The sequence below is a fragment of the Cibotium barometz genome, chromosome 12 (assembly GCF_041138505.1).
Source record: "Cibotium barometz isolate CiBa-2024 chromosome 12, ASM4113850v1, whole genome shotgun sequence".
Lineage (NCBI taxonomy): Eukaryota > Viridiplantae > Streptophyta > Polypodiopsida > Cyatheales > Cibotiaceae > Cibotium > Cibotium barometz.
Genome location: NC_141057.1, coordinates 43,129,492 through 43,142,120, shown reverse-complemented (window position 1 = coordinate 43,142,120; position 12,629 = coordinate 43,129,492). Strand labels below are relative to the sequence as shown.

At 42.4% G+C, this 12,629-nt stretch overlaps 1 pseudogene across 1 annotated transcript; it reads right to left on the bottom strand.

The window, feature by feature from the left end:
* Positions 1-8,983: 8,983 nt before the first annotated feature.
* On the bottom strand, positions 8,984-12,285 carry LOC147633439 (receptor-like protein kinase THESEUS 1 pseudogene; annotated as a pseudogene). The gene has a single exon (XR_015267119.1). The product of XR_015267119.1 is annotated as a receptor-like protein kinase THESEUS 1 pseudogene (transcript).
* Between the last annotated feature and the right edge of the window lie 344 nt (positions 12,286-12,629).

Here is a 12,629-nt window from a genome sequence, read left to right as displayed (position 1 = left end):
ATTTACTACGATATCCCACACATCAGCTTGCGTGCTAACATGTACATCAAGGTGTTCTGCATCGTTGATGTCCGAATCGAGTGCTTGCCATTCGCCTCCAGTCAGCTTCCAACGTCTGTAAGGAAAGATAATAGAGAGTTGTTGCTTTCCAAGCTGGTACCGAACGACCATCTTCTCCGACACCACCATGCACTTTATCTTGTCACCCTGATGTTGAATAACCTTCAAATCCCACGAAGGTGGCAGAAAGGCACTCATTACTGTGCCTCCCTTTGCAATCCACATTGTAGGAGTCCGGTGAACATCAGCCTCCTTGAACAAAAACACAAACAAATGTAAAGGCATGAAGAACGTGAGAGTCGCACGATGTGACCCATAGGTGCACTTCATTGCATTGCACACATCAATCTCAATCCGATGTCTGGTTAGTGCAACCAAAGTATTGTCGGGCTTTGGCCAATCATGGTCCGTGAGACTTGGTGTAGGGAGCCTCCGTAGAGTCCCAGAACCATCTCTTGACGTGGGTACAATATACTCTGCATGAAAGAAGAAAACTGAGCGCTCTAAAAGCTCTGATGCCGAACAACCAGTATATAGTAGCTTGCCGATTTCAAAGTGGTGCGCCTCAAAGGTTCCAGAAAGGGCCTCTAAAGGCTCCCATTCCACAAATGTCGACGGAAAGATGTCTGCACAGAACATTACAAGAACACACTTGAAAAAATCAAGCTTCCGTAACATGAAATGATATTAGCATGTCTCAGTGCAGCCCATAAAACAAGAAGCACAAATAAAACTTACAATTTGCAGGAAAGCGTTTGTGATTGGCATTGTCAACACGGAGTTGCGATGCCTTGTAGATGTGTTGGATCATCACCTGCTTGCTTCCGTCAGCCCCCTGCTTGAGATCCACTATGCGGCCCTTCCAATGGTGTGACTTTAACCCTATGTATCTGCGAGAGACTTTGTGGGCTCCCCTTGTGCTTGGACGCATCGTCACCCACATTCCTTTTGCAAAGGTGCTTGTAACCCACAAGCCAGTGTCGTCTTGTTCGTTGCTGCTGCTAAAGGACTCCACCCTTGAACGAGGTCGGCGACTCATTGTGCTTGGCTAACCGATTAAGCTAAATGCTATGAAGTTGTAGGTGTGTGAGAAGATCTCTACAACCTAATGCTAGCAGAGCATATAAGCTGGCAAGAGGAGTCAAGAATGTGTATAAGCTAGCAAGAGGAGAGTTAAGAATGTGTGCAAGCAAGAGAGGATGGACTTGATGGGAAAAAAAGTGGACTGTTTTCCAAGCTTTCCATAGCCAAGAAGATCTTTGCAACCTAATGCTAGCAGAGCATATAAGCTGGCAAGAGGAGTTAAGAATGTGTATAAGCTAGCAAGAGGAGAGTGAAGAATGTGTGCAAGCAAGAGAGGATGGACTTGATGGGGGAAAAAGTGGACTGTTTTCCAAGCTTTCCATAGCCAAGAAGGCACAGAAAGATAGATCTAACTTTAGGAGGGAAGGGGAAGGCAGAATGGGGAGGGAGGAGGCCAAAAAAGACTCTTTTAGTTAGAGAGAGACTCAAAACCGAATTGCTAGTTTTAGAGAGAGGAAGAGGGAGTGGGGAGAGGGAAAAGTAGCTTTAAATGAGGGATAATGATGGGGGGGCGTTTCTGGCCCTAGCCCACTTTTTGAGGTGGGGTCATTTATGCCAGTTTGAGCTGTCTTTATTAAAAAAAGGTGGAAAATTTGATTTTATTGAAAGATTTTGCATTTTTCAGCCCAATTTCTTTATAAAAAAAACGTATGATTCAAGTTTGACCCCTACATATTAGGGGCAGGGAAACCCAACATTTTTCTCCACATGGCCTTCTCCCATTGCACCACTCCTTAATGACTGTCATTAGGCTTGGGGCAAATTAAAGGGCCCAAGAAGACCCCAAACAAGTCCTAATGCATGTTCATGTGCATCCTAAAATCCCTTTGTTACAAATCGCCCTCTCTTACAATGATTTCGTACTCAAAAGGATAATAGACTCCCATCAATGATGAATCTAATCATGCAACTACCTCGATCAAAGGAAAATCTGAACCATCCAAACTCCTAAGAATGATCCTTCAAGCACCTGGGTCAAATGGTAAATATGGGAGACCAATGTTGATGTGAGGCTAATCCCAAATCCTCCTGGGGTCAAAGGGAAGACTAACAACTAGCCCATCCTCATAGTTATAATAATGTGAATCTGGCACTGAAGATATCCACACAATAAGCTCAAAACTCATGGTTGGAATGTCGAACTATCCTAGCACAAAAGAACCATTGTGTAGGCTAAGAGTAGGATGTGTCGCTGGTGCATCTGAATGTTGAGCCACCATAGTCAAAAACCATACATGGCAAATGGCAAATAATGCACCCAAAGGTAAATGTTTTGGCTCCACAAAACATTGGGTGATGTCGAGAATTACAAGAACCAAATGAGAACCAAACGCACATAGTTTGTAGTCAGCATCATGTAAAGTCAGATGGGAAAAAATGACATTGTCGGGTGATATAACACAGCTTGAAACATCTGAGGCATAATCCGCTATATCCATGTGTGTATGGACATGATCTAAACTATGCACCAAATCCTCATGTGCAAATCTCTCTATGTGTGCATGATCCTCCAAAGTAAGAATACGATCAACAAGATCATCATAAGTTTCATCATCTCACTAAAGACTAACAATGTATCTACACATGAGAGATAAGTGGAATCATCCACCACTCAGAGTCACTAACCCTGGAATCTCCAAGGTCACTGAAGTTGTAGAGTCTATCTCCATCAATATTGGATCTAAGAAATGTCTAAGTCAAATGTAAAACAAGTGTAAAACTCTCTAGATCCATATGTATAATCATGTGTCTCCTATGAGATCTCACCTGAGTAAAGTCATCACTACGCTCACGCTCAATGCCTGACTGCTCAAATATATGCACTATACCCACATAAATGCTACTAGGTAAATTATGAAAACTATGAGTAGTGGTATCGAGAATGTATCCACATGCGAAAGCCCTAGAAGAATAGCCTGATATATCTAGTGTAAGAAAGCCTACGTTCATGTGTATCCCGTGACTCCACATATGACGTAACACTAACCTTGTGTGTGCTAATAGATGCATTAATAGATGCATCACTAATCAAATTCTAACCCAAATGATCTTCTAATGCCAAACTATGATCCCTAGAAAGGTAGGTATGCCTAGGTGTATCAACACTGGTAATGTTAGATGTCATCCTACCCTCGAGATTATGCCCACATGATCTAGTTCATATATATCACTATTACATACATCATCATCATGTGCACATATGTGTCCGTCATCATGCGCACATGTATAACTATCATCATGTGCACGTGTGTGTGATACATCAATATCATCATGTGTGTGTGAGATACATCATCATGTATATGAGTATAAGATACATCAGCATCATCTAGATCTGTGTCGATGTAATCTACACAATTTGGAAAACATAATCATGGCAGCTCAAGAGTGTAGGACACTCATATAGGTCACTAAAAGAAGACTCGTCCCATGCGAACAATGCCGAACCATCTGTGTCGAGGTAACCAAGCAACAAGTCAATGAAGTCTCTGTGTGCTAACCATCTTGCACATATATCCTCCTCATGAGAATAACGCCTCAAATGACTAGATAACAAACCCGCGAACCATCTGTGTCGAGGTAACCAAGCAACAAGTCAATGAAGTCTCTGTGTGCTAACCATCTGGCACATATATCCTCCTCATGAGAATAACGCCTCAAATGACTAGATAACAAACCCGCAAGCTCGAACATCCAACCGTGGCACGAGTATGTCGCCTCGCCATAGCATAAAGTCTGCAAATGAGGGTATAGAGGTCTAAGCTTCGAAGTACCAAGAGTATGCATGAAATCAACGAAAGATATGTGAACCACGACACAAAATGGCAACTCAAAATATCAATCGTAGAGCAATGAACTCAATGCATGAGCGACCCTCCTAAGATCAGGATCTAAGATGGTAATATAGTGATGTCGATAATAATGATGATGGTGTGCAACATGTCAGTCTGATGAAGGATAGTAGTAGTAAATCATGACTGGAAAGCTTGATCATTGGTATGACCCATCACCTGGATTCCCTTTGAAAATGTACAAACATAATAGGTTGCCATTAGTGTCACCCATTTAAACCTCTCCCCAGCAACAATCTTCAAAGCAGGTAATATCTTCATCACCATAAAATCTCACTTCTCTCAAGAAGGTAAAGAAATTTTCTATTAACTTCACAAGTCTAAGGAATTCGGCCATACCTCTCCAATAATTTTGACTTTAAGAGATAACAACATCAAGAGTCTACTTTTTGACTCACTTTAATGCACTTCATTGTATGTTTTCTAGTAAAGAGCACATAATATATTTATACATAAAAAATTAAAAAGTACATGGGATAAAGAATGCAGGGACAAGTCCACTTCAAGATCATTTGACAAAGTCCTGCAAAATAGGAAAAGTAACAACCAAGAAACTACACTTGCATCACTTCAATGTACCAATGAGGAATTGAGATTCACTCTCAATTCTGATGACTGTGTCGACGTTCCGCCAGACCCCCCATCCCTTGTCCTCCATTGCTAACGAGCCTTAGATTCATTCTTAAACAATGTAAACTTACTTAGGATTGCTAAAAAAATATGCAATCACTTGCAGAAAGCCAAACCCCGTATACTAACTTCATCATTTACTAACTAACCTTCCCCGTTCCCTTTGAAGGAACAATGATAACCATTGCACATTCATATGGCATCATGAGCATCAACAACTTCTTAATTTTTCCCACAGCAAAGTCTTCTACTCGATCACACAAGGACATGATTAACATTAGGATGGGGGGAATGTTAATCCATTTTAGGGTTAAAAGGAGTCGCCACTATAATTCTACATCAAATAGCAAAGATGGAGACACCAAAAGCATGTATAATCAATCTATGAAAGCAATGGTATCCAGATATATAGTTGCCCAAAAATGGTCCTATTGAATATTTATGGTGATTTCTACTCCAAGAGCATGTGGCAATAACCTAGAGTAAATTCCCTATAAATGTACTTCGCATATGTATTATGAGATTAAGCATTGTATAAGAAATAGGCATGAATGTTCTTCACATGTGCGAACATCTATGGCCTTGTATATAAGGCATTTTATTTACATACTCTCCCATTGTGCAACAGAGTCTTGCTCTTGCTAATTATCTTCTTTAATGCATGCTAGTGAGTGTGTATAGGTAGTTTCTGGGGTGAGAGGAGGGATGAGAAGCTGTACTCTAACGTGACAGTGTAACAACACACTCACAAGAGACAGTGACAAAAAATGCTACCCATGGAGGTGTGAAGCTCTTGAAGCGGCATGTTCTAGCTTGGCCATTAGAAAGATCCCCACAATGATGGTTATAGCTCATGAAGTTAAGCTCTTATGGATGTCTCCATTTAGAGTTTTTTTCTCTCTAAAATTTTGTTTTGTTTTTATATTGTCCTTGCACTCAATCTTTTTAAAAAAAAATTATACATATTAATCCTAACAAATCTTACTTTTTTAAGATAATTTTATCATGTTAGTACTATATTTCCCTCCCTGCAACCCTAATCTTACTTCTCTCTCTAGGCATGGAAGAAACTCTAAATTTATAAGTGAATTCTAAATCTTCTAAATTAATCCCATCATTCAATAATTTAATCCAATGGCTATCTAGACTCTTAGGTTTACCCCATAATTTTAAAGCATCTAGACTAACTTTCTCAGTCTAAAATTTGATTTGACCTAAGCTTTCTCCTACAATTTAATTGATAAATAAATTATTATATGGTTAGAAATACACTATCCCAATATCTAATTTTCTAAGGTCCAAGACAATAAAAGAGTTTCTCAATTTATTAAGGTTCTACCAAGGTTTGGGCATTAATTTAAAAGCAAAGGGATATAGAGGTCCCTAGTCTTGAAACATGTGCAGAGATTATTAAATTTCTAAGGTTCTACCAAGGTTTAGGCATTAATTTAAAAGCAAAGGTGTGTAGAGATTATTGAATTACTTTTCTAATTTAAATTAAATTAAAACTATCTATTATTATTACTAAAGGATAAGAAAAATATAATTTATGAACAATAGATAATTGTATCTTGTGAAATTGGGTTCATAGGTGACATGTTGTATCCACTGCATAAAGATTTGGACTTCTTCCTCCTCCAAAACTCCACGAATTTCTCTGTAAATCCCTAAGCTTGTAAAAAGTTATCTCTTACACCTCAAATGATTGGTTTAACCCTTGATAAACTAACCTAGGATCAAATAGAGCAGGTACTGTGCTTTGAAAACCAAGCAAAGTACTCTTCTAGCCTTGATGAAAAAACTCATGGACTTTATGTTGGGGGGGAGGAGGAGGGGGCTTTTTATAAGAAAATGATGGTTGTAGTCTCCACATGCACCATTAGTCTTCTCAAGTTGGTAGCCCACCATATCTCATGTAACTAAACCTTAGGCTTTCATGCATCCACCCATTTTCTCATGCACTCAATTACTTCACATGCATCATAACTCTCGCACTTATACACACAGAGTTTTCTATGAGTTCACTATGCTTATCTCCACATGAATTACTATTTTCCTAAATTAACTCTATTTGCATTCACCTTTTAACCTTATAATTTTAATCTTTTACCTATTCACCCTTGAATTTAATTAAATTTGCACTCACATCCTTTACCAAAGGCTAATGCACACATATTCCCCTCCATGTTTTTAAGAACAATTCTAACTATGTAATTTTCTTAAAAATAATACTTTTATTTCTTTTGGAAATAAACCTAATATTATTTTTATTTTTCTCTTCCTCTTTCTAATTCCAATGTGCAGGGGACCCCGTACACATGCACAACTTTTTTTACACATATACTGAATTTTATTTTCTAATTTTTTAGTTTCTCAGTCTTTCTTATCAAATTCTCATATTCTCTCACTAGAAATATACATTCAAAAATTAATTTCTCAACTACATTAAGATAACATAAGAGGGGTCTTACAAGAAATGAGCCATTGACTTCCAACAAAACAAAGGGAGAGATAGGTGTTGTCACTGGGAATCTGGCTCCTGCCAGCTATGAGCCATAGATCTTCATCATGCACAACTTAGCATGTGCACAACTAGCCAACTGTTGTACTATTGTAGCAAATGGACATTAGTATTTTTGTAATCTTGATCCTGTAATGGGCAACAAGATAGATATGCCCCCGGAACCAATCATTTTTTGGATATATAGATGTACAGTCATAATAAGGAGGCCGGTAGAGAGAGAGAAAGAGAGGCACTAACATCAAGTTGTTCATGTGTCACAACCCACATATATGACTATATATCCATACAAGGTCGTTCACCAGTACTCTACACCCTCTTTCTCTTTCCCTCCCTCCCCTAGGCACATGTGCTATCTGTCACGCTCTCCCCCACGTTTTAGGCCGGGTGGGAAGCAATATTTTACAAGTTGCTTAATCTTGGAGTTTATTCAACCTATTAATGTTACAAATATATTCAAAACTCTTTGTATGTATTAATGCCCTAATGCCCTAGCGGGCAATAATTAATAGGTATAATTAAAGTTTTGAAATAATGGATACCCTAACAAAACCTCTTACAATACACCCCCTCCTCCCCCTGTGCGTCCCTTTCTCTCTCCCTTCCTCCCCCCTTGTACCACAAGGAAGACTAAGCCTCTAAGCCTTTTTATAAGAGAGAACAACCTCCCAAAATAAGAAGGGGGCACCAACATCTTCAAGATTAGCCTCCCAAAATAAAAGGGCATGGGCACCAACATCTCCATTGTTTGACCTCTCTAACTCGTTCAAAATTTAGAATTGGTCAGGTGATGTGGTTTTATTTAATCAAATGAAGAAAATGTGTGTTTTTATATAACTAAATGCAAAAAATGTTTGGGTGCCTTATCGTGGGTGCTTATTCACTCAATTTCATCATGGGTGCATTAATTCGATGCCCGCTTTTAGTTGGCACTGAATTATTGAGCCTAAAGTTTAGTAAAAAAATATGACGTGGACTTTACACCCACCTACCCCCTCCCTTCTCCGCCATCGCCCCCTCCTACGCACCTCTTCCCCTCAGCGCCTGCATACACACATAGGCAACATCAATTCCTCTACTTTGTTCATGCTTTAAGCCAGACTCATACAAGCACTTGCTGGTCTCTACGCATGGTGGGGAGGAGGAGCAAGTGCTCGCGAGCTCGTCCTCTGAAAGAAGATGGATGGCCGCAGGCAATTCATCCTAGTACTATAACAATCCTTTTGTGAATGAGAGAAAGGACCCCTCAAAGGATTGGAGTTAAGAAAATATAGAAGAGGAGGAGGCGGCGGACGAAGACGACGACGACAACTACGAAGAGACGTGCAAGGTTCTCTCTGTAAACGACCTTGGACGATCTCTAGTTTTTTTCGCCTATATGTCACGTCGAGAAGCATGCAGAAGACGAACGAGACACGAACACATGTCGAAGACGAGCGTGAAAATCTGCACGTTGCTAAATTAAAACCTTAATTTGATGTTGTCGTTACAAAAGAACAATATCACGAAAAAATAATTAATTAAAATACACCAAAAAAACGTTTCGGGTGCATATTGTTACACTGGGGTACCTATTATGCTGCCCTGAATCGAGTGAGCATGTTTTAGGCCTCACTAATTAATTTAATGGAGACAAATAATTTGATATATTGATGCCTATTCCCTATTATGGTCTCGAAGACCCATGTCATTAAGGTGCATCCATACGCTCTTCAAATTTAACAATTTTCAAGCGTGGACCTTTGAAAAATTAAGAATGAGTCAAGGCTCCTTCCACGACAAGTTACAAAATCACTGTGCACCTAATAAAAAGAAATAATAAATCGACCGTCAAACACAGAAATAATCAAATTTGGAATTTTTAAAAAATGGGAAGAAGGAATAAATGTGCTAAACGCAAACAAGAACCAAAACAGTGTTTCTGCCAAATGCATGAAGTTACACAGGAAACCCAACCTCACATCAAAACCTATTTTTGCTTGGATTATTGTGTTTAACAGGAAAATAGAATAACAGAACAGAACTTCTATTAAAAAACCAAGTAGTTGCTAGCCACAGTTGCTTGTCCACCCTTCCAAACAGGTTGGCCCTTGAGCTCATCTAGAATTCTTGAAAAAAAGCATGTGTTGATCTGAACCCACATGAGAAACCCAAAAGCAACTGGTTAACTGAGATTGAAGCTTTGTTTAGCAGGCCCTGGTGGAGTTCATTCATCAAAATGCTTGCAAAAGATGTGAGAAGTAAGCCTCCACTCATGTGATGTTACCTGCATAGCCTTGGCCTTACATTTTATATCAGTAGCTAATCAAGAAAATGAGGGGATCTTGAAGAAGATATTAAGAGGTTTTTGAAGAAGACATGCCTTCTTGCCCTTACTTATCTCCCTTGAGGTTTCACAAGCTGAGAGAAGACAGCACTTGCCGTGGTCTCACCTGAATCCTCACTGAACATAGTACTGCTGTGGCTGATGCCCATCTTCTTTGCAACCATTTCCGCGAGCTCAACTTCTGCCGGCACTGCCTTGAGTGGGATCTCCTTCACTTTGGGGTTGCTTGTGTCCCACTCTTTCTCTGCAGAGGTTTCATGCAGCTGCAATGCATATTCCAAGTTCCACAGGATGTCACCCATGGCTGGCCTCTCGAGCCCTGACTCTGCCAAGCATTTCTCGGCAGTTTCACCGAACTTCTTCAAGGACTCCTTGCTGATTCTGCCCACTAGGTATGGGTCAATGATCTGATCTAGCATGCCTTTCTTCTGCCAATGCATTGCCCACTCTGCCATGTTCACTTGCTCCCTAGGGAGTGTAGGGTTGATGGCTGGCCTTGCACACAGAACCTCCAGCAGCACCACGCCAAAAGAGTACACATCTGATTTCTCTGTGAGCTGCTGCCGGCGGAAATACTCGGGATCAAGATACCCAAAGCTGCCCTTCACTGCTGTGCTGACATGGGTGTGATCAAGGGATGGCCCAGTCTTGGAAAGCCCAAAATCCGACACCTTGGCTACAAAATTCTCATCTAGCAGGATGTTGGTGGTCTTGACATCGCGATGGATAATGCCATGGGCGGCGCCAGTGTGGAGATAGTGAAGGCCCCGGGCGGCACCAATGCATATGTCTAGCCTCTGTTTCCATGAGAGAGATGGCAATCCAGCACCATAAAGATGACCCCTCAGGGGGCCATTGGCCATGTAGTCATAGACCAGGATCATTTCAGAGTGATCTTCACAGAAGCCGATGAGAGAGACCAGATGCCGATGCCGGAGCTTCGACAGAAGCTCAATTTCTGTCTGAAATTCGGTCACCCCCTGTTCAGAAGTTGGGTTGCCCCTCTTAACGGCAACAGTAGTTCCGTCTTCCAGCACTCCCTTGTAGACCTTACCGAAACCCCCCACTCCCACCACAAAGCCTTCATCAAATTTGTTTGTCATCTCAAGAATTTCAGAGAAAGTGAAGTACCTGCAGTTGTTGGACGGGGCAGAGGAAACGTAGCTGCCGGTGCCACTCTTGTGAGATGTCGTCGACAGTTTGCTCACCATTGACTCAGAGTTGCCACCATGACCAGGTAGCGACAGCCATGAGGGAGATCGCCCTCCACCTCCTTTCTTTCTCCGTTGCCGGAAACAGAAGAAGATGATGGCAACGGCGGCCAATGCGGCAACAGAACCTGCAACCCCGCCTACGATGGGCATTTTATTGCTGCCCGAGGGCCCCGAAGACAGAGATGACGCAGGAGAGGTCTGCCCCGGCACAGTGGCGATGGGGGGAGGGGGAGGGCCCTGGAGGTTTCCGGTAGAGTCGTTCATCTTGAAGATCTCGAGGCCATTGAGGATTGCATTGTAGTAGCTGGGTTTGGTAGAGTTGTTGGGGTGAAGCTGCACGGCGATGATGGGCGAATCCGAGGTTTGCAAGGTGAGTGCGAAGTCGAGAATGGTGGCAATGAACTCACCTCCGGCAGCAGCAACGACGTCGTACGTCGTCTGTGCCACCACCTCGTTGACATAGATGTCGAAGACCCTCATGTTGATTTTATTGTACTGGAGCTCGCAAAAGTGCAGCCGGATGTAGTAGGTGAAATTGGGATCGACGGAGAAATTCCATGTGAGGTTGAATTGTAGGTTTACCTCGTTGTCGTTCGTCATGAACCTGGCAGAGTTGTAAACGTCCTCCGGTGCTGTGTAGTTGTCAAGGATGCCATAGGAGATGCGATCCGTCACAGAACTGGCAACGCCCTGCGCAGCTGCGACAGTATAGGCCTCATCCGTCGACCACAGCCGGCCAAGATCGTCGTTGCTTTCGACGATAGTCTGCCCGCCCACGTTTAGCCGGAACATGGTCTCAAGAGCACTTCCGGACACAGGAAACGGAAGCTCAGAACCGAGACCCACTGCATTGAGACTGTTCTGATACATATCATCCGGCATAGACAGGATCTCAATGCCGTTCACCATCGCAAAAGCCTTAGCCGAACTGCCGGGAATGAAGTTCAGCGTCAGAAAACTCCCAGTAACATTGATGGAGAATTCCTTGAATACATACGCCAGATTCAACGCCCCCATCACATCCAACAGACTAACATTGGTCATCAGATTGTAAGAATCCGTCTGCACTGTGACGATCGCATCTGCCGGGTCGTAGGTAGAGAAGGAGAAAGGGTAGAAGTAGAGACGGACCCAGTGACGGCCAGAGCTTACCGGGAAGGAGTACGTTGCCGGACTTGTGAAGATGCGGGCGGTGGAGAAGGGAACCGTGTCCGGCAGATTGATGTTCTGGGAGGAAGTGGAGGCGTTGATGTCTTTAGCTAAGTTGAGGTTGAGGTAAGAGCTGCCGGTTCCAGCACCAGTGACATCGCCCGTCCAGATCCGGTTCTGGGAGTCGGTCAGGTTGCTGGAGGCGCCGCAGGCGATGCGGTAGGAGTCTTTGAGGTTGAAAGTGGAAGCTGCTGCCAGGGAGAGGCAGAGGAGGAGGGGGAGAGCAGAGGGGAAGACGCCCGGGACTCCAGCAGGGGGGCGTCTGCGGCCGGCCATGTGGAGTCGGAGAAGGCGGGGGGGAGGGCTGCGAGGCGGCCTCAGCAGGTGGGAGGGGAGGCGGGGTACGAGGTGGAGAGAGAGAAAACATCAAAGACAGCGAGACACGTTTGCGGCTGGCAGTGCAGGGCAGGCTGTCAGAGCTACCATTGTGTGTTTTATTTGGCATTTTCACGAAATAAGGATTTTTTAATATAATAACTTTTTTATTTGTTGGAGCAAAAATTAAAAATTCCGGGACTAAATGTCAACCATCTGACTCATTCCAACGGCACCGAAGTGTTTCCTGTCAATTTTTCCAACAACCTTAAAAAGCAAGCAGTGTTATTTATAAAAACAAACGCAAAATTAACCGTGACGATTTTAAGACTTTTAGTTATGTAACCGTGACGATTTTAAAGACTTTTAGTTATGTAACCGTGACGATTTTAAGATTTTTAGTTGTGTAACTGATCGACGTA